Below are 22,040 nucleotides of genomic sequence, written 5' to 3'. Positions count from 1 at the left end.
GAGTGACGTTTTTCAAAGGGAAGCTTTGCGTCACCTCTTGTGCCCATCTGCCACCCCCCCGGCTGAGCTGCTGAGAACAAGGTACACCTGGATGCAGTGCACCTGGATGGTACCCTAACACCCGCCCCCAGAGCCTTTCAGGGGTATCTAGGAGGTCAGGTTGGGCAGCAGCCCTTCTTCAGTCAGCAAATATTTACCATGTGTCAGCTGTGCACCCTGGATGGAGAGAGAAATCGATCAGTCCCTGCCTCCGGGGAGCGCTCAGTCTACTGGGATAGGGAGAACCAGATATGGGAATAATTGAAGTCACGAGGGAGGCAGTTGAACAAAGAGGTTAATAGGAGGCGGTAATGGAGTCAGATGGCCTGGGTTAGAATCCTGACTCTGCCACTTACTGGCTTGGCTGTGTGACACTGGGCAAGTTACTTAACCTCTCTGTGGCTATAAAGTAGGATGATGATGGTACTTGAAAAAGAGATGATGACTGTAAAGCATTAAGCAGAGTGCCTGGTAAAATGAGTCCCATAAATGTTAGTTTTTGTTTGTTTGTTTGTTTTTTTAACTGAGATAAGGGTAACATCTATGAGGGATGTGATAGAGGGAGGGGATGGTGAAGGTCTGGGTTCAGCAGATCACTCTGCCTCAGAGAATCTGGGACAGCTTCTTGGAGGAGGTGACATTTGATTGGGGTGTTGAGAGACGTGAAGGAAGAATGTTCCAGGCTCCAGGAACAGCCTGGTAAGCATGCAGAGCTGACAGCACACTGTCTAAGAGCTCGAGGCCTGAGTCTGTCCACAGATGGTTTTAGCAGCTCAGGGCTTCAAACAACAGTTGACATTAGTTACCAGCATTTACAGGTTAGGAGATTTCTCATAAAAAGTGGGATTTCTGGCTGATGTTAATAATCAGAAGATCTGGCAACACTGGGCCCACATGCTGCATGGTAGTAGTGGTCAGGAGCTGGGGGCTGCCCTCCCTTTACACCAGGGCTGGAATCCCAGATCCCCCCCAGTTCTAACCAGGCCCAGTTTGCTCATTCAAGTCCTTACCTGGTCCCTCTGGGCACCTTGTTGGTGATCCTGGACAGGCGTTTGTTACCTGTTTTGGGAAATGTTTGGAGAAATGAACCCAGGTCTCACTGACTTTAATGTCTAAACATTTACCCAAAGTGATTTTTCTTAAATATAGAAGTGAGACTTTGAATAGCAAAAGGTGACCTTCCCTTTCCCACATTATTGTCCTTCATTTCAGTAGAAGGAGGTAGGTGGGGGTCTGTTCTTTTGTTTGTTTTTTGCATGAATCAGTATTTTATTCCTTTTATTGCCAAGTAAAATTCCATTGCATTGATGTATCAGAGTTTGTTTAAGGGGGTTTGTTCTGATCCACAGATTTTTCACAGGGAAGAAGGAGGGATAATTGAGACCTGAATTAAATTCCTCTTCAGGTGACACACTGGGGTGTCGACCTGGCCAGCGGGGTTGATTGGAGCTGCTACACCTGGGAGTGGGGATGGGTGTGTTTGTCGTGGGCTTCGAGCTCAGAAAGGAAGGGAACTGAACCCCACGGATTGAGAGCAGGGAGCCAGGTTGCTTCCCTCGGCCCCTCAAAATTCCACACTTGCTAAAAAAAATGAGCGCGGCGGATTCTATCTGCATTCTGCGAGTCAGCAGAGGAAATCCCAGCTCAGAACTGGATGAGGCTGAACCCCAGACAGGATACATATGGTACTGACACAGCACTCAGCTTCATCTCGGACATTTAAGATGGAATTTGTCTCTCCTCTCCCCTGAAAGGATGGAGAAGCCGCATTCTCTTTGAGCTGAGTATTAGGGTCACGCTCAAATCCCCGTCAGAAAGGAGGCTTTGGGGTAGCTGGGATTCTAGCCCCACAGAGTTGGGTGGAGGCTTACTTTGCCCATCTGGAGGTCAGCTCTGACAGCCCACTGACTGTCGGGTGGCTGGGTGTCCATTTAGGCCCCAGGCTGGCCTCCTTTCCAAGTGTGGGTGACTCGCAGGCAGCGGGCACAGCCATTTGCTGTCACGTTCGGTACAGTAAGTGGCCGTCCTCTCTGTCACCATCTCTCTCCGTTAAGAGGACTTCAGGGTTTGGGCGGCCACCCAGGCCTCTCTAATCCTTAAGGAGTTAGAGTGAGCGTTTCCTTCTTACAACAAACTTCACTTCCCTTTCCTTCCAAAAGTCCTTCTCGGCAAACTGGGGCTTCTCGACCTCTCACCTCCCTGCCGTGGGAGGTGAGGATCTCTCCCTCGCTGTGAGGTGACTGGGGCACTGGTGCCTCACTGCTGCCAGCCGGGTTCCAGCCCCTCACACCCCACAGATCCCGAGTCTCAGGACTCGGATGGAGCCGTGTTCAACTCTTGGCCGGAGTAGGCTGCCGACGGAACGAACAGAGATCTGAAAATGGTAGCGAAGGAAAGGGCTTTGGGGCATGAAATAACAAACCTCTTAAGAGTGAAGTGTAAGAGAATCACTGATGTGTGCTGTGTTTCCACTCGAAAGTAAAAGGATGATTTTTTTTTTTTTTTTTTGCGGTACGCGGGCCTCTCACTGTTGTGGCCTCTCCCGTTGCGGAGCACAGGCTCCGGACGCGCAGGCTCAGCGGCCGTGGCTCACGGGCCTAGCTGCTCCGCGGCATGTGGGATCTTCCCGGACCGGGGCACGAACCCATGTCCCCTGCATCGGCAGGTGGACTCTCAACCACTGCGCCACCAGGGAAGCCCCAAAAGGATGATTTTTAAACAAAGAGGAAATAGGAGGAGCAGGTGTAGCAGAAAAGCAACGGGCTGGGGAAGCCTCTGGACTCACTTTTCGTTCCCAGTTGTAACCCTTCCGAGCTGGTCACCTTAGGCAGCTCACTTAGCCTCTCTGAGCTACTGTCTGGAGGTGCAGTGCCTGGTTCCGGGCTTGGCATGGGCAGCAGTGTGGGCCCTGCCCTTCTCCTCTCTTCTAAGGAGGACTAATGAACCAAATTAATGAATGATGACACTGAGCTACCTTAGAGGAAGGTTTGAAATTAATGATGACGATGGTGCTGGTGATGATGGTAACTCTGACATTTATTGAGCACTTACTATGTGCCTGGTGCCATTCTAAGCTCTTTACATGTATTATTTAATCCTCATGGCAGTGAGGACACACGAGGTGGGTACCTGTTATTATCCCCCTTGTACAGATGGGGGCCAGTGTTCTGACGAATCTTAGATCTGAGACACAGATGGGGCCTGAGAAAGCTGGTGGTCAGCGCCACCATGTCCCGGGCCAGGCTCTTTGCTTGGTGTTTCTGCCCATCCCAGTGGGAGAGCATCATGCCCGGGGCCCTGGTGCTGACACTGGCACAGACGAGGGAACCGTGTGTGGACCGATCTGGACTCTGTCCTGCCTCTGCTCCCTGGCCTCTCGGGGGATCAGCACAGCTGGATCTTTCTGGCGCGCTGGGCCAGGGGGCTGTTTCTGCAGAGCTGCCTCAGGTGGAGGAGCTGGCTTGTGTCCAGAGCCTGGCAAATGAGAATCACAGAAGGGGAGGGTCTCTCCCCGATGGAGGATAGTAGATTCACCATGTCCATCTGGGGCCATTCACCCTGTGAGTGGGAAGGTGAGTAGAATGGCCTGTAAGTCCAGCACGATTTCTCTGGTACATCATTGATTTCACATCATGCAGTTGTGACATGATGCCACCAAACCTCATTCCGTATCCACAACAGCCCCTTGAAAATCAAATGAAGGTGATGGATAACGTTTATTGAGCACTTACTATGTGCTGTCACTGTTTTAAGAGTTGCGTATGTAATAACTCATTTCCTTCTCACGAGCCTATGACATAGGTAGGCGCTGTTTCCATTTTACACACGTAGAAGCATTTTTGGAGGGTCTGAGTGCCTGTCCGAGGTCGCCAGCCAGTGAGTTCAACAGCTGGGGCTTGAGCTTGGGTCTGCCAGCCCCCAGCCGCACCCCCCACCCCCCCAAGTCCACACCCCTGGCCTCTACTGCTTTGACATCTCTTCTTCTGGTTTCCTGATGACAAAACCAGGGCCCAGAGGCTTGGGTGACTTTGCGAATGTCACGTGGTAACCAGAGGCCCAGGCTTGCAGGTCAGTATCCTGTCCTCTTGGAGATGCGGGCCCCAAGCTGAGGACGCCAGCACCAATGCGGCAATTCCGTGTGCGCGCGGACACGGCGGTGACCGGGGGACTCAGGGCGACATGAAAGGAACATGCTTGGCCTTGACAGGGGCCCAGCCCCGGCGCTCACTGGAGGCAGTTGAAAGGAAAGCTCCCGATAAAGAGACGCTTTATCACGCCCCTTGACAGGCTGCGCTTCCTCCCTGCTGCTACGTGAGCCTTAAACCTCTAACAAGCCCCTGGCGTGGAGCTCCGCCGCCTCCAGCTCCCACCGCGGGCTCCAGCGGCGGGGGAGGCCATTAGCGGTGGGGGTGGGCCCGGGGGTGGGTGGGTGCCAACCCTTTGAAACCATCCAGGGGGGGCCCACGCCGCCCTTATCTTGGCCTGTTGGTGTTTCCGGACCGGAAAAGGGAAGCGCAAAGAGGAAAGGCTTTCTCCTGCGACTTTTGTATTTGGCTCACATTAAGTGAGGCCGGGCCGGGGTTTTGTTGTTTGTTTTCCCATTTTCAGCGCGAGGCTGATGGATGATTCTGGCGTTGCCGACGCCCGGTTCTCTGGGGGCGGCACGCCACACGCCCGGCCACACTCACGCACACCTGCTCCCGGCAGCAGTGCAGTCTCCCCTGTGGCTTTTGGACAAGCCCGGGCTGTGCCAGGTCCGAGCAGGGTCCTCTAGCCACCCTCCCCGCCCCCCGGGTTAGCCCCACGGAGCTCTGGCGAGCGTGGCCCCTCCAGGGTGTGGAGGGTTGCGTATTCATTCACCCCCGGGCCCCGCAGCCAGCGGCCTTGTCTAGACAGGAAGATGTGTGTGATTGGATTGAAAGACCAGGCTCTAGCTCCTGGTGGGGTGAGAAGGAGCCTGGAGCATCGGGACCGGGGATACGGTCGCTCCAGAGGAGCCCAGGCTGGTGTAGCAGGGGCGCGTCGGGGGAGGTGGGATGGGGGGGCGGGAGACTGGAGGAGGGGCAGCAGGGAGATGAGGGGAGGCCGAGTGGAGAGGGGGGCCAGACTGCAGAGAGATCCTTACGGTTTTCACGGAGCGTGGGCGGGGGGCAAGTGTGTGTACGCTCTCCATCAGTGGGAGAAGAGAGAGAAATGGACAGACGGACACATGAGCGGATGTGCACGAGCACAGACGTGTGTAGAGACCCGCGTGTACCCAGGGGTGTGGCCCTGCCAGTTTGTACTGGCTCGTGGGAACCGATTGTTAAATTTTCAGGAGTTCTGCTACATTTTCCTATCATCTACGCCCCTGAGGTTATTTACATCCATTGTCTCTGTACAGGGGAAATAGTTCGTATGGTCCGCCATTGTACATCTCTTTCCAAATCCGGTGACATTGCATTGGTAGACTGGAATCAGCTATGGTGGGAGTATTTACACCACGGAAATTGGCAAACATTACAAATTGAGCTTTTTCCCGTGGAGAACTGGTTGTTAAACACTTAGCCCACCCCGGAGACCCTGCAGTTGCACACACAGAACAAGGAAGACAAACAGGCAAGCAGCTGCCTGGAAGATTGTCACTTATGGTTTCAGGAAAATGCATGGAAGTTTTATACATTGGTGGATTTTCTTTTTCCACTTCCTTCTCTGCACAAAGGACCCCTCTGCTAGCACGCGGGCAGGGCAGTGGTACTTTTTCTTCTTGTAGAGCTTCTCGGCTCCTTGAGCAAAAGGTTTCCTGAGCCTCTCCTGTGTCTGGGCGCTGACCCAGGTAGTTTTTTAACAAGTCCCTTGATGATCGCCTGGCTCCCAACCCTGGCTCTGCTCTTCCCCTAGCACTGCCTGTGACAGACTTATGTGTCAGTCAGTGTTCTTCAAACTGGGGTTTCCTGGGGTTCCCTGGTCAATGAATTCTCTGGTACTTAGCATTTTAAAAAACATTTATAATTATTTTCTTGGCACCGGTATTTTATTGGTTTTTTTTTTTTTTTTTTTTTTTTTTGCTGTACGCGGGCCTCTCACTGTTGTGGCCTCTCCCGTTGCGGAGCACAGGCTCCGGACGCGCAGGCTCAGCGGCCATGGCTCACGGGCCCAGCTGCTCCGCGGCATCTTCCCGGACCGGGGCACGAACCCGCGTCCCCTGCCTCGGCAGGCGGACTCCCAACCACTGCGCCACCAGGGAAGCCCTTTATTGTGTATTTATGTGCACCTTTGATTGCTGACTGATGATCCTGGGTTCCTATTTGAGGTAGTGACATAAAGTTTATTTTATTTATTTATATTCTTTAAAATTTTAATTATGGAAGATTTCACACATACATAAAATTAGAGAGAATGGTGCAGTGAACCCGCTATATACCCATCACTCAACAACTATCAACATTTTGCCGGCATTGTTTATGGAAGATTTTTGAAGAGGGTTATTATTTATCCAAATATTTCTAGTAGCTTTAACTTGAATTTATTGATTTTTTAAACTTTTAAAATTGAGATATAGTTGATGTACAATATTATATAAGTTACAGGTGTACAACATAGTGATTCACAATTTTTAAAGTTTATACTCCACTTACAGTTATTATAAAATATTGGCTATATCCCCTGTGTTGTACAATAAATATATCCTTGTAGCTTATTTATTTTATACACAATAGTTTGTATAACTATTTATGGTATACATATAGTATACATTATATAAGTATTTGTATTTATATATTATGCAAAAAATGTAAAATTTATTTTAAAATAAGTTTCTGTAAGTAGAAATACAAGTTACCTTTTAAAGAGAAAGTTCAGTCACTAATGGTTCAGTAAAAGCTCAGGAACATGGCTAGAGAATGATCGAGGTTTGGGGACATTGTGTGGCCGCTTGTGGGTGTGCTGTCTCCCCCATTCTGAGTCAACAGGAGCAGAATATCATACCAGGGTCAGGAGAATGAGCCCTGGAGCCCGACCTGCCTGCTTGGAACCCTGACTTCTCCCTTCCTGGCTGTGTGACTTTGAACAAATTGCCTAACCTCTCTGTGCCTCAATTTCCTCTTAAATAAAATAATAGTATCTGCCTCAGAAGGTTGCCCTGAGGATTGAATGAGCTGATAGATATTGGCACTCAGAACAATGCCCAATATTTAGCAAGCAATAATGCTCAATACATTATTAGCTGCTACTGTCGTTACTGTTATTATTATGATTAATTACCGCATCCCCCTTTTATACAGATTTTCCCTAGTGTGGCTTTTTTTTTGTGAATAGAGAGTGCTCCACAAATATTTGTTGACTTGAATTTTAAATTTTTAGAAAGCTGCCAGGCCTGGCACCTTTCAACCAGGAAAAAGCAATTCGGAAACCAGACAGAAAGTAAGCAGCAATTTTATTTCTAGCGAGCACCGTCGTCACCCCTGCATGTGTCAGACAGCCTTTCTAGACACTCATTCCAATTATGCATAAGAGGGAGAGCAGACTGACTTGGGTGTCGTTGCCTGAAATGGTTCTGAGCAGTTGGATCTTTGACTCTTTGGGTATGACAGTTCCTTTCAGATTCACATTCAGTACTGGCTCTTAACAGAAATCGTTTTTTATGAAGCCTTTTGTAAAGCAGACTTGTGCACCAATACATCTACTCTTTGAATCTTGAGTCTTTTTTTTTTTATTTTCAACTGAAGCTCACCTAAGCATGGTCATCTTATTCCCATTGAGATGCAGTTGAGGGGACATGAACGTATGGAGGAAATGATGGGATGGGTGATGGGATGATGGGTCTTTCAGTTAGACTTAGGTTTAGTTGCATCTATCAGAAACCCAAAGTAACAGTTGCTTTAAACACCCCAAAGCTTATTTTCTTATGGAGAGAGTCTAGAGATGGGTCATCTGAAGTACTATGAAGTTATCAGGAATCCAGGCCCCTCCTCTCTTCCTGTCCCGCTCAGGGTCACCTAATAGTCCAAAATGATTGCCGGAGCCACTGCCATCACATCCATATTCCAAGCAGTATAATTCCAAGGAAGAAAGAAGACAGGGTAAAAGGGGCCCACTCCCCATCTGGGTTAGCTTCCTCTCAGGAACCTTTCTGCAAGTCCTCTCCACACTTTTGCCTACATCTCGTTGACTCAAACCTAGTAACGTGGCTGTGTTCATCTGCAAAGGGGCTAGGAAGTGTGGACTGTCAGCTGGACTCGTTGCCACCTAAGATAACTGGGATCCTGTTACTAAGGAAGGGAAAATGGGTAACAGATAGAGAGCAAGTGGTCTCTGCCACAACGGGTAACCTTGAAGAAAGATACTGTAACAGTTTTTATAATACAGTTTTAACGTTTTGAGAGCTGTGGTCCTTCATTTATTACCTGATCTTCCATAGCCTGTGGTCTAGAGAGGTGAATATTAAACTTGAAGATGTAGCAGGGTTTTAGGAGAGGTCCATGGAACATGCCAGCTGATGAGAGGGCAAGAAAGGTCGCCTATGAGGGATGGTCCCTGGGGACCTTTGGGATTCTCTTTTGAGGGCATGTCTGTACCCAAAAGTCAAAAACCTCCAGCCTTCCCTCCTGCTAGTCTGGTCTGTCTCAGAGCTGATTTTCCAGCGCCTAGAACTCTGCGTGGCACATCATAGGCACTTTCTCTGTAGTCAGTAAAAGGGTAAGTGAATCTGAGCCTTGGTTTCCTTATCTTGAAAATCCAGATGAGCGCACTGGCCACTCGTCCTTCTGGCCTTCACAGATGGCGCATATTCTGAGGAGCCATGGAGGTGTCAGGGGCCGAGGGCCTTGAAAGTCAGTGCTTGCGAGACTAGGCAAAGTGTGGCTATTATTACTTTTTAATAAGTTGTTTTTCTTATGGCAAAGGTTATAAGTGAAGGAGAAAAATGAGGTGTTCATTCCAACGAGGAAACAGACATTGAACAGGGTAAACCATAAGTTGGGTCATTTCAGATTGTGATGACATGTGTTCAGGGGAAAGCGTGGGTAATAGGAGAGAATACCTGGAGAGGTGGTTTACTTTATATTGGCATTGTCAGGGGATTCCTCTCCAGGCATGGGTTCATTTAAGTTGATGTTTGAATGACAGTAAGCAGTCAGTCGGATGAGAACCAGAGACAGAGCCTTCCCTATAGAGCGAACAGCATGTGCAAAGGCCCTGAGGCAGGAGAGCTTGGGTGTCTGAGGACTGACAAGGAGGCCTGTGTGGCTGCCTGTAGTGGACGAGGGAAGGAGCAGTAGGAGTTAAAGCTGGAGAGAGAAGAAGGAATTGGATGATGCAGGACCTTGCGGGGCGTGGAATTTGAACTTTATTCTTTATGCACCGGGAAACCATTGGTGGGTTTTGAGTAGAGCAGTGATGTGATCTGATTTGCTTTAAAAAGATCCCTCTGGCTGCTTGTACAGAAAGTATTTAGGATGGTGAGGTAGGAGGAGGGCAAGAGAAAGGCAGGGAGATTATCAAGGGGGTGGGTGCAGTGGTCCGGGCAAGAGATGGTGGTGTTGGGACCCAGGGAAGGTGGAAGAGAAGGTGAGAGATTGAAGGATTAGAGGTGCCCTTTGAAGATTCTGCCAATTGCACTTTCTGATGGACTGCGGATAGGGTTCCAATACAGATTTTCTGCAGAAAAAGGCCCTTCCCCACAAATGTCAGTGTAATTGAAGAATGGTCCTAAGTGGGGTGATTTTGTCCCTCAGAGGGCGTTTGACAATGTCCAGAGACATTTCTGATCAACACAACTGGGTTGGGCGGGGGAGCAGTTTACTGGCATCTTGTGGGTAGAGACCAGAGACCCTGCTAAACACCCTACAATGCACAGGACAGGCCCCCACAGAGCATGAGCTGGCCCCCAAATCAACCTTAGGCAATAGTGCTGAGGCTGAAAAATCCTGATTCACTAGTTTTGTTTTTGTTTTTTTACCCCACATCTTAAACAAATTGTGAGATAACGATAGTCCCAGGTGTCACCATCCATCCAGAGAGGTACCCGATTCTTCACCCAAGGGATGCGTAGTCATTGTTGTGAGAACAGCTTTCAGTTTAGCGACCCTTCCCTGAGAGGCCCTCTGCTCAATGAATGAATAAATGAATAAACGCATGAGTGAATGAGCACGGAGCTGCCTCCAGCAAGAGGTGAGTCAGATCGGATCGGCCCACATGCTTCCATCGTGTTATGAAAGCCGGCCCCGAGCGGCTCCGCACAAGAACGGGCTCCTTGTTCCTGGATGATGCGACTTGCTGCTCTGCCAGAGGGGCCCCGCCTCTCCCCAGGTCACCGACAGAGGCCTGTCTCCGCGCTGTCTCGCCTGTGCACGGTACAAACGTTATGCAGAGCCCTCCAAAAACCCACCCTTTGAAACGAAAGAAATTGGATATTAAAATCCCAAAATAGCGTGCGGAAAGGTACACATCACGTCTGCCTTCTCCTTTTTTTCCCCTTTGTGGCAAAAGTGACTCAGAATTTTTGGTCTGGATCCAGAGAGACCTGCGTGGCCTTTGGGGTGAGGGGGGGGAGGTGTGTCATTTGATTGGGAATAACTCACCTTTTGAAGGCCTTGACTGGCTCAGCTGGCTGTCTTGCATTTCACAAGTCCTGGCTTTTCCCACTTCACCATCTCTGGGTTCTTTTTCAGCTTTTGGCCCAAGGGAAAGAGGAAGGGCCAAAGTTTATGCCTCGCCCAGATGACCCTGTCTTTGCTGGAACATTTATGTGAGGCTGAGCTGCAGTTTCTTTGGGATGTTTTATCCAAGTGTTCAGAGGGGCTGCTGTTGGAGCCGGCCGTGGGATTCTCATCCCAGCATCCTTGGGTGTTCACACTGCCATGTTGGGTACCACTGGTCAGGGTCAGATAGGTGCACAAGGTTTGCATGAGCTGCCTTCAGTCCTCAATTGCTCCCTCCAGGGGGACTCAGTTTCTCCCCCCTTCCCTTCTTCTCCCAGAGACCAGGTCCCATGCAGACATCAGATGCTTTGTTCCTCAGTATCAGGTTGGGGCCCTGAGCGAGAGACTCGTGGAGAAATGTTTTTGAAGCATAGCCTCTCTTGTTGTCTGGTCTTTGGGTGAACGCACAGGTGGCAGAGGGCATTGCCCGTGCCTCACCTTTCCTCACCACCTCCAAGAGGCTGCCGAGTCATTGTACTTTTGACTCAGTCTCTCCCTGTGTCCATTCCTAAATGCTGCTAGAGAAGAGATTGTACACTTCATTTTTCCAGCCTGAGCTTGTGTCCTCTTTGACTTCCAATGGAATTAGCCTGGTATAATATGTCTCTTTCACGGTGAGACACATTCCTGCAGACTGGCTCAAGTGGTAGTGAATTCATGCAGACTCCAAACATGGGGATTCTCTTCTAGACATGAATAAGCCTCCTTTCTCAGGGTCACTGGAGGATGAATCACTTGGCAGTATGCTGAGCCACATAGGAACCTGAAAATTAATCTGTTCATTTATTTACTCAGCAAATATTTATTGGACATCTGCTATATGCCAGGTACTATTCAAGGTGCTGGGACGTGGTGATGAATAAGCTTTCATTCTAGCAGGGGCTGGGGTGGGGAGGACAGACAGTCAGCAATGAGCAAATGTATAAGATAACGCTTCTCGAAGGAAATCAGCAGGAATGATGGCGCGACAGTGGGGAGCCTAGCCTCTGCTTTAGCCAGGCTGCTCAAAGAAGGCCCTGAATTTAGGCTAAGACCTAAAGAATCAGGGGATTACCAGCCATGGGAAGACCTGAGGGAAGAGTGTTCTAGGCTGGGGGAGCGCAAGTGCAAAGGCCCTGTGGTAGGGGCAAACTCAGCCTGTTTAAGGAGCAGCAAGGGGTCCCGTGTGGCTGGACCAGGGTCGGGGAGATGAAGTTGGTGACATGGGCAAGGGCCAGATCATGCAGGGTTTTGTAGACTGTGATGAGGCATTTGGATTTTCTAAATGCACCTGAAGAGTATCACACGTTAGGGCCGAAAGATAACCTTCAAGATGATTTCCTCCAAGAACTTAGACTAGAGGGAGGAATTTCATTGTCCAGAGTCACCAGCCATAGGTGAAAGAATGTTTGTGAAAGTTGATATTGATCGAACGCCTACAACCTGCTTTGTGTGTCACTCACTCGATCCTCCCAGCAACCCAGTGAGGGTACGTTGTCATTAGTCCCATATACAGATGAAGAAACTGAGGCCCAGAGAGGTAAACTAACTTCCCTACCACGACAGAGTCAGTGCCGTGCCAGGATGTAACCCCAGATGGTCTGGCTTCTCCAGGGTCCATGCTCTTAATCTCCGTGTTACATTGGTTCTACCCAAGGCATGGGACAGAGAGAAGATGTGAAAAGTATTCGTTTGGCTTCTTAAAGCAACAAAAAACCAAAACTCCTTCCAAAGGTCCATTCCGAGAAGGCTCGCATATTTCAGTCCAGCACTTCCAGACTCATCTCCTCTATGACTCAGTCACTCCTTGGCCTGGAGAGATAGTTGGTCGGGATGGGGATGCTGGTGGGGAGCTGACATTTCTTTTTTTTCTTTTTTTTTCTGACATTTCTGTTGAGTGGACCCGAAGCAGGGGGCTGAGAGTACAGTGGGGCAGGTGGGACCGGAGAAGGGAAAGTTGGTGTCTCCAGGAGGGAGGGGGCAAAGTGATCCAGTTTCTTTGTTCAGAGAACCCCGGGGGGGCGGTGCTGTGGGGAGAGTAGAATGCAGTACAGCACTGGGTCCTGAATCCCATTAGGCTAATGTGCCTGTCTCTGATCTCGCCACTCTGTTTTCTATGGCTTCCTTGGGGTTTCAAATGTGGACATGGTAATTGGAAACAAATTTAGCATGTTTCAGGCCATCAAGCCTCTCTCTTCAGTCATCGTGCTTGCTCTGCGGTAGATATGTCTGTTTTTAATTTCCAGTGATGTGAGAAATATAGAATGACTTGATTCTTAATTTAGAATACTGAGAGAGACTGACTTGTTTTGTTTTCGAGCCCGTGCAAAGTGTCTCATTCTCTTTTTATGGCTCGCCATGTGATTTTTAAAACGTGGCCCTGTGGAAGCGGGCAGGCGCAAGATAGGGGTAGGGGAGATTAAGAGGTACAAACTACTAGGTATAAAATAAACAAGCTACAGGGATATATTGTACAACACAGGGAACAGAGCCAATATTTTATAATAACTATAAATGGAAGACAACCTTTAAAAATTGTGAATCACTATGTTGTACACTTGAAACTTGAATATTATACATCAACTCTACCTCAAGTTAAATAAAAAATAAAATACAATAATAAAATAGAATGTGACGCTAGCAGAGAGGCGTCTGGTCACAGAGGTCTCCCTGCGAGGCTGAAGACATATCCGGCCAGCAGGATCCCCGCTTGGGTGAGAAAGCAGACGTGGGGCCCCTCTTCCATCACACCCTGGAGATGCTGTCACCTCTCCTTGGAGCAGGGGAGTCCCGGTGTCGGTTGTCTCACCAGCCGAGTCCTGTGCACGCTGAGCAGGACACAGTGTTCGCTGTGGGCCTGGAAGCTAGCTGCCGTGGGCAGCACAACCGCCCTTCGTCATGGCAGAGGGGAGGGTCTGGAGGTCTGATAGCCACTGAGACCCCGCTGGTGGGGCTCCCCTCCCTCCTAGGGTCGCTCACGTGTTGAGCACCTGCGTGGTGTTCTAGGCACTGCACATGCCTCTGTGAGCCAGACAGGTAAGCTGCTGCTGCTCTAGTCAGGGAGGGACCGGAGAAGGGAAAAAAATCAAATAAATATATCACGCGACAGCAGGCTACGGTAAATGGCTGTTGCAGCATAAAGCAGGGTGGGTAGGTGAAGAGTGAGATGGGCGTTGGGGGCCGTGTTGGGATGAGTGGTCGGGGAAGGGCTCTCTGATAAGGGGTCGTTTGGGGAGAGGTTTGAGCGACAAGGAGGATGAGCCCTGGGAGGATGCGGCATGAGCGCACCAAGCACAGGGAGCGCTTCGTGCTGAGACCCTGAGGCTGGAGCGTGCCTGGTGTACGTGGCTTGTCTGAGGACAACGGGGCCGGTGTGGCTGCAGTGGAGGGAGCGGGGAGGGAGGGTTGGAGATGGAGGAGACGGTTCAGATCATATAGGATCTTCTGAGTCACGTTAAAGACATTGGCTTTTTGATCCGAAAAAGATGTTTGCTGTGGGCTTCCCAGGTGGCGCAGTGGTTGAGAGTCCGCCTGCCGATGCAGGGGACACGGGATCGTGCCCCGGTCCGGGAGGATCCCACGTGCCGCGGAGCGGCTGGGCCCGTGAGCCATGGCCGCTGAGCCTGTGCATCCGGAGCCTGTGCTCCGCAACGGGAGAGGCCACAACAGTGAGAGGACCGCGTACCGCCAAAAAAAAAAAAAAAAAAAAAAAAGATGTTTGCTGTGGCGGGGTGGGTGGGAGCGGTGGTTGAGTAGAGGAGCAACAAGATCTAATGTACAGTCTTAAAGATCATTCTAGCTGCTGTGTGCAGAAGGTCATGTGGAGCGGGGAGGAGAAGAGGTGGGCAAGGATGGAAGCAGGGAGACCCTGGAAGGAGGTTACTGCAATGGTCCCGGCAAGAGATGATGGTAGCTCAGACCCTAGTGGTGGTAATCGGGCTTGCGAGAAGCAGATTCTCGCTGGATTTCAAACGCTGAGCCACCAAGACTTGCTGCTCCAGTGGATGTGGTGTGCGGTTTGCTTCTCTGTTGGTGTGGGCCCCATACCCTTAACTCGAAGGGACCCTGCTGGCACCTCTGCCTGCCTCTTCCTTTGCTGAAGCCCTCCACCTTGGACTCCTGCTCTTGACGTTTCTGTGGGTGGGTCCTGGGTCTTGACTTTTCTTACAGGATGGGATGGGACGTTGCACATGCATTTGTACCTTCATCCCTTTAGTTTACCTTCTTTGTGTCCCTTAAAAGAAATGTCAAGGTTTACAAAGAGAAAAGCAGACGGGGGAGGGGGGGGTGTCTCTTTCTTTGAATGAATATTTTGGCTTTATTTTTGTGGTATACATTCATTTGAGTTGAATTTTAACCAATATATTGGGTTTAGGGGAGCTACAACCATGGAGTCATGGGACAACAGAGCTCCTTACTGGGAATGATCAAAGTCCAGTGGGCATTTTAAAACAAGACCTGGTTTCTTTTCTACTTTTATTTTGGACACACACACACACACACACACACACACACACATCCCTTCTCCACCTTAAAAACACATATATTTGTTCTCACGGTTATGGTGTATTTTGGAGATTATTCTATATTGCTATATAAAAAGCTTCCTTAGGGTGCCCCATGTGGTTGCCCAGATTGTGCACTGCACAACTCCAGGGGTTGCCATTCATATTCACTGTCATGCTGGTCCCCAGCATACTCGTTCTTTTTTTTTTTTTTTAATAACAGTATTATACTCTGTAATATCCCAATACTGATTTAACCAGTACTCTTTTCATGGACCTTAGGTCGTTTCCAATATTTTGCTGTTTTAAAGAGCGCTGCATTGAATAACCTTGTCATTAGTTTTTCTCTGCACATCTGCCAGGGCATCCATGGGATAACCCACTTACCAGTAGTGGAATTACTACAGCAAAGGGAGTGTACATTTGTAATTTTGAAAAATAACTGCAAAATTGTCTATCACAGGTTTGGGTACACCCTGTTTCTGTGGGCTCTGCTCTTAGGTTTACATATTTCAACCAGGTCAGGTTTTACCTGGTTGGCACCCTTGTTCTGTCTTTTGCATCAGTCGCACATAGAGCAGATGAAGGAAATATTCCTCCTGGCGTCAGAGCTGGGTTCAAATCCCTGCACTGCTGCTTGCTTGGTTGGGGACCTCATGTCTCTGAGCCTCCGTTTCCTCTTCTGTAAAAGGGCAGTTGAGTTGTCGATGGAACTTTAGGAGGATGGAAAGGGGACAGGCACGCCACAATTAATTGGACACCTAATTATGTCTTGCAATTATGAGAAATATAACAAAGAAGACTATTGCTGGGAGGCCCCGCCTTGTCCGGGGAGCAAGGAAAGACTTTTTTTGGGAAATAGTATTTGAGTCACATTCTGCGGTATGACTAGGAATTACCTAGGGCAGAGGTGGTGGAGACGGTGACTGGCGGATTGTTTCTGAAAGATCAGACACAGAGAACCCCTGGTAAGGGGGTCGGGGTGTGATGTGAGGTGGGGTCAGATCGCACATGGTGGTGTCGTCAGTGGGAGCTGGGAGTTCATAAAAGGTCATTCTGGCCACAGGGTAGAAAGTCATGGGTGGGGACCGGAGGGGATGCAGGGAAACTCTTTAGGAGAGAAATAGTCGTAGTTTGGACTAGGGTGGAAGTGATGGATGTGGAAATGGTGATGGATTTGAGTGCACTGTAGGAAATCAAATTGACAGGACTCTGAGGTGGATCCGATATGGAGGTGAGGCGGAGGGAGTTATCATGAATTAGGGTTTTTAATGATGTTATTAATATGTGCCCATTAGATGGATATGTAATGCTGAGATAAGAGTAAAATCATGGAGTAGTTTTCCTGGTGTGTGTGTGTGTGTGTGTGTGTGTGTGAGAGAGAGAGAGAGAGAGAGAGAGAGAGAGAGAGAGAGAGAGTGAGATGGGAGTGGGCTTGGGGTAGCAGCTATGTTCTGCAATTTTTGCATCCAAAAGTAAAGGCAGAATTTGAGATCCACGTGTATTTGTAAAAAACTTTCTCCCTGCGTGCTGTGTGGCAGTTGGGAATTACAATAAAACATCCCCATGGGCTTTTCCCTTCTTTCACAATGTAATATTTGAGGACGATACCAATTTCCTAATATTCCAGATTCAACAAAAAAATGCTACTTAACATTGTTAAAGTTTGATTTTAGTAAAATTCAAAACAGTTTCCTTGGCCTGTTGCCATTTTGAAAATCAATCCCACGTTTCAGATTTGATGGCAGCCCCATCCATCTGAGAGTATTTAAAAACTCTGAACAGAGTTGATAGAAAAATTGTTTTCAAGGAAGTGTCATTTATGGGTTCTCATTGCAACATTATATAATGGGGAATGTTTGAACAACCTAAATGCCCAACTGTAGAGGTTAAGCTGTGAGTCCAAACATAGGATGGAAACAAGGGATGCAGGGCAGGGCAAAATTTAAGGTAGCACTCACTTTCAGGTACTCAGATAACATTTGCACAGCCCTGAGAGCCGGTGCCTCCTTAAACCATGTGCCCGGGGAACCTCACTTGCCTTGTGCCAGTCTAAGCCCAGGGAGATACTATGCAGTTATTTGAGATTGTCCCAGTGGACAACATTTAATGACAAAGGGCAATGGTCACATTATATTGTTAAGTGGAAACAATATCTGAAATAGAATCCCAGATATGTTTCTCGAAGTGCCTAGAAGAAGCGTCTGGAAGGATGTACACTAAAGTGCTTATTTATTTTGAGAGAGTATTTTCTCTATAATATATATATTTTTATATTGTCTATTTTTTCTGCAATGAATGATGAACCCTTATAACTTTTATAACAAGACGAAGGGAAAGCAAGTATCCACATGTACCTGTGCCTCAGGACAGTTCAGTTGCTGCTAAGAGGGGGCAGAGCTTGAATTTGGGGGCAGGCGTGGTTCTGATGCGCTTTCTCTGGGAAACGGGGGGTCTCTGAGATGTGGAGACCATTTCAAGTCTGGGTTCTTTTGGCTGAGCTGGTGGGATGGACCTGCCTGTCGTAATATATATAGTCCAGCATCTGGGAGCGTCAGGAGGCAGCTGCGACACCGGGGAAGCAAATCTGGCTACATCCCTGAGCTTCCACTCGATGGCTTTGGAGCTTAGGGTCATGAGCAAGTCACTTAACCCCGCTGAGCCTTGGCTTTCTCACCCAGAAAAGGGATCACCTTGCTTTTCCTTCCGTGTGTTGCTGTGCAGATTAAATCAGCTCTGACACCCCCTAGCTGTGCGGCAGGCCCTCATGATGTGCCCCAGAAGCACCCCTTCTTCCTGGAATCTTGTAGACTGCTTGGGAAATTTTCTGCGAAAAGCAGAAGACTTTTGCTCTCACCCTGGCTGCAGGAGGTGGAGCCTCTTGTGCTTTGGAGGTTGGCTGACCTTGAGCTTCTAGGTTCCAATGGGTGGGCAGGCGGGAGTCTGCTATGGCTGGGAGGCCACCCTGCTTGCCATGCTCCTGAGATGACCTTATCTTTGAAGAAGCCTGGAAAGAGGCCTCGAGACCCAGGTCTTCCTAAAATGGGGGCAATGGGGCATTTGAGACCTTGAGGGCAGGTCATGCCGTCCCAAGGCATCAGGTTCTGTTTGCAAGACCCAAATCACTCAGTTTTTGGAGAGGCAAGTAAATAGCCATAGGGTCTTATCAAACCTCCGGAGAGCTGGCAAGCCTCCTCCAGAATGCACACGCTCTGGTCATCTTCTGCCACCTTCAGGGAAGGGGAGGGTGGGGATCGGAGGGGAAGTGTTTTTTTCACGCTAGACGGTGTGGTTTCTTCCCCCACCCCCCTCCTCCCAGCCCTCCACGTCAGGGGCTCTTCAGCTGCCCACAGAGACGAGGGAATGAGTGCCTGGGTTTCACCACACATCAGGATGTTTGGGGTTGTTTTTCACCTCGTGGGTATTTCACATTCATTCTTCACTTCTCCATTCAGTTCCGTCCTATCACCTCCGTGTTTTGATTTGCATCAGCCTCCGATGACAAGGAGAATTCTCGTGTCATGGGTACCTCCTGTGTGCTGGGCTTTGGGGCCCTATAAAGGTCATCTTCTTTAGCCTTCAAAGAGCCCTGGGCAGTGGGAAGTGATGTCCCTGTTTTATAGGAGCAAATGGAGGCTCAGAGAGGTGGAGTCACTGCTCTGAGGTCACACAGCTGCTGATAAGAAGCAGGGCCTGGACTGAGAGCTGGGTACGTCTGACCAAACGTGAAATCCTTTCTCCTTCCTGCTCTACCATGCCCTCTGACAGCAGAGACCTGTCTTACGTGGGAGGGGGCGCTCACGAGGGTGAGGTGGGTTCCATCTGCTCACATGGCATCAGCTAGTCCAGCTCAACTAGGGGCTGCACAGCCCGGGACACACAAAGTTCCCGCTTAAAGAAGTGGGTTCTTCTCTTGAGGGGCAGCGTTGTTTGTCTTGGTTGCTGTTGCCTGTTTCTCTGGCTCCCTCCATCTCCCTTCCTCCTCCCCTGCCCCCGCCCCTTCTTGTTCAGCAGGAAGAGCACTCTTGATCTTATAATTTCGCACTTGCTCGTGTTTCCTTTGAGAACGTAATCTGCACTTTCTGAGCTGTAGTTGTAGATCAGAGAGCAGCTGTGAGTCTGTCAGCACGCTGGGAATGGACTTAGAGCCTGAAGGCCCGGAGTCTGCATCCTGGCCCTGCCCTGTACTAACAGTGTCCACTGGGGCAAGTTGCCAGGACTTTGCCAGCCTCAGTTTTCTCATCTATAAAATGGGCCCCTCCTACCTAGAATTGCTGTGATACATGTAAAACGTTGAGTGTGGTGCTTGGCCTGGGGACGGTGTACACTTAGCTGCTGCCCGGTTGTTGCTGGTGACCATTGATTCCACATGCTTATTGATCACACCGAACAAAACACGCTTTCTCCTACCATGGACTTCCTGTTCAAGTGGAAAAGAGAGATACTAAGCAAATTAACAACTAACAAGAAAATTCCAGATGGTAACGAAGTAACTATTCCTGGGGTGTGTCAGTGAATGTTTAACATCTACTTCTCTAGAAAAAGCCCCGATTTGTAGCATTTAGCACTTTCTGTGGTGTAAATATTCTCATCGTGGCTAATTTCAGGCTATCAAAGTAATGTCTAATGGCTCTTAAAATTCCTGAAAATTTAAGCAACTGCAAGGGTGGAATAGCTGGCTCCGGCACTGGGTGTATGTAACTAATGTGGTTTGGGAAAGACCTGAAGATCTGAGAGCTAAATGTACCAGTGGAAGAGTATGCCAGCAGAGAAGATGGCTGTGCAAAGGCCCTGAGGTCGGAGAGAGCTTGGTGTGCTCAGGGAACAGAAGGATGGCTGGTGCTGGCAGGAGCCTAATGGGGTGGAAGGGCTGGAAGACAGAGGCTGGGCTGTTGGAAGCCTCATAGACCATGGTACCAAGTTTGGATTTTATTCGCCGGCCACAGGAAGTCTTTGGAGGGTTGTAAGCAGGGGAACGTCTGGGTCTGCTTTGCATTTTTTAAAGATCAGAGGGCTATTCTGTTAAAGACCAGCAAGAGGTCAGTTAGGGAGCAGTGGTGGTCACTCCAGGGAGAGGCAGTAGCGGCTTGGACTAGTGTACCATCAGGGGAGGGGACTAGAGGTGGCTGGACTCCTTTGGGATGTGACGGATTTTATCCCCAGGTGTTCTCTGGCTGTTTACCCTGAGTACATGCAGCCTGCAATTTCTGCTCTTAGATCCCGGGAAGGAGGAAGGAACCTCAGACCATTAGGGTCACTCTCTATCCTACCTGCTCTCCTCCTTGATTCTGATGATACTGTGTTTACCACCTCCTGATAAATCCAGGACAGGAGGTGAGGAAAGATATGTATCTTGGGTCCAAATGCAAAGCAAGAACAACAAAAACAGAATCTGTCCTCGAAGCTGCCCTTCCTCCTTTGATTTTTCTCAAGAACAGTACCTGTTCTTCAGTTTGCATGGGGGAGAAAGATAACAGACTGACTTCACTTCCACCTTTGCCCCAGGGTGCCTCTCCGGTGTGTATCAGACGCTTATGTAAATGTTGTAGGTGTCAGCCTGGCAGGTTATGAAGAAGGTTGCCATCTGGCTCTGCTCCACCCTTAGCTCGCCTCTTGGTCCAGTGTTTAGAGGGGCACAAGAGAACACCATCTTTCTGGACCAGCATCGTCTGAAAGACCTTTTCTCAATGATGGAAACGTCCTGTATCTGTGCCGTTCATTATGGCACCAGCCATTTGTGGCCATTGAGCGCTTGGAAGGTGCGGCTCGTGTGACTGAGAAACTGACCTTTCAATTAAATTTTTGTATTGCTTGCTATACTGGGCAGTGCAGTTCTAGACCATGTGTGATTATCTATTGCCCTGGAGCCTTTGGTTCTGGGCATTTGACTGGAGATCCTACTGAAATTTTGTAGAACTCTGTGGAAGGGTGGGGTCTCAGTGAGTTGTCACTTGTCATAACCCCGCTTCCGCCCTGTTTGCAGAGGAAGGAGCAGAGGCGCAGAAGGATTACATGATTTGCCCAGCATTTCTCAGCTGGGGAGTGGCAAGACAGGAACCCACCTTCTGACTCTTAGCTCAACATCCGTTTTTCTTTTCTTATGTATAATTTTCAAAACCAATGTTAAATTCCACAAGTTTCCAGGCAGCTCTTCTGCCTGTAACTTTGTGGATGAAGTTAATTCCTCTTTGATCACCTTCTCAACCTTGATCTCCTGCATCCCTAGAAGTGATCATGATGTGGTCAGTCTGGAGCGCATCCTTCCACACCTTTTCCTATTGCATTTACATGAGTATAAATGAATGGATCGAAACATTCAGCATTAAAAAAAATAAGTTGTATCCTGCTATCCATGTTTTTTTTTACGAATTGCTTTTCTTTTTTAATAGTGTGTCTTAGATCTTCCGGGTGAAGTTCACGGATCTTTACCATACTGGTTTTTTAACTGTTGTAGTCTTTCATAGCCTGGACATGTATTACTCATAAGCCTGATGGATGAAACTAATTGTTCATTTTTCTCTTCGTGTTAGTAAACATTTTTGTGCATATCTCCTGCATGCACAGCATTTCATCTGGGGTCCATACTGAGAAGTGGATTTATTAGGTCATAGGGAATATGTACTTTTAATATTAATAACTGCTACTCCAAAAATAGTTATACCAGTTTATGTTCCTATCAGCTATGGGAGAGTGTCTGTGTCCTCACAGCCTCCAAAACACTTGATATGATCAAATATCTACATGGGTGCCCATCTAATGGGCAAAAAATGATATCTCATAGTTGTTTAATTTGTATTTTCCTGTTTACAAGGCAAGTTGAACATCTTTTCTATGCTTT

At 48.8% G+C, this 22,040-nt stretch overlaps 1 protein-coding gene across 2 annotated transcripts in view; it reads left to right on the top strand.

Moving 5' to 3' along the window:
• Nucleotides 1-22,040, top strand: part of NFATC2 (nuclear factor of activated T cells 2) — a 143,029-nt gene that overhangs the window by 39,283 nt on the left and 81,706 nt on the right. The window lies entirely within an intron of this gene.

This window comes from Tursiops truncatus, chromosome 15 (assembly GCF_011762595.2).
Source record: "Tursiops truncatus isolate mTurTru1 chromosome 15, mTurTru1.mat.Y, whole genome shotgun sequence".
In the NCBI taxonomy this organism is placed as follows: domain Eukaryota; kingdom Metazoa; phylum Chordata; class Mammalia; order Artiodactyla; family Delphinidae; genus Tursiops; species Tursiops truncatus.
Note: the sequence above shows the minus strand (reverse complement) of the source record. Positions and strands in the feature narration are given on the sequence as shown.